This window comes from Frankliniella occidentalis, unplaced genomic scaffold (genome assembly GCF_000697945.3).
Source record: "Frankliniella occidentalis isolate FOCC.00 unplaced genomic scaffold, Focc_3.1 Scaffold165, whole genome shotgun sequence".
Taxonomy (NCBI): Eukaryota; Metazoa; Arthropoda; class Insecta; order Thysanoptera; family Thripidae; genus Frankliniella; species Frankliniella occidentalis.
In genome coordinates this window covers 232,422-232,856 of record NW_026267291.1, presented here as the reverse complement: position 1 = coordinate 232,856, position 435 = coordinate 232,422, and positions in this window count along the sequence as shown.

Below are 435 nucleotides of genomic sequence, written 5' to 3'. Positions count from 1 at the left end.
GAGCGGGATGGAGAGTGGAGTCGACTCGGCCTCAGGAGCCGGCCCTGCCCGCCGTTCGCGGCGTGTCCATCGACGGCGGCCCAGCGCTCCTGCGCCCCCCGCAGCAGCTAGCCCTGCCCCCCTAAGGTTTGCACCCGGTGTGGCAGGCCCCGCGCTGCCGCCGCCGGGGACGACCGAGCTCTTGCTTCCGCACCAGCTGTTTGGCCCGCCGCCGCCGCCGCCCGTGCAGCCGCCATTCCCTGTGTCGCGGCCGGGCACCGGCGAGCAGCCGCCCCTTCCTGCGGGAGCACCCGCGTCCCACCCCCCTGATGGCGCGGGAGGCGATGCTGAGATGCGGCTTCTTATCCGTGCTCTGGTGGCGTCCCACGCCAGCATGACGTCGTACTTTGAGGCGACCAAGGTGCAATCTGTGCCTTCTGTTAGCGGGCTGGTCTC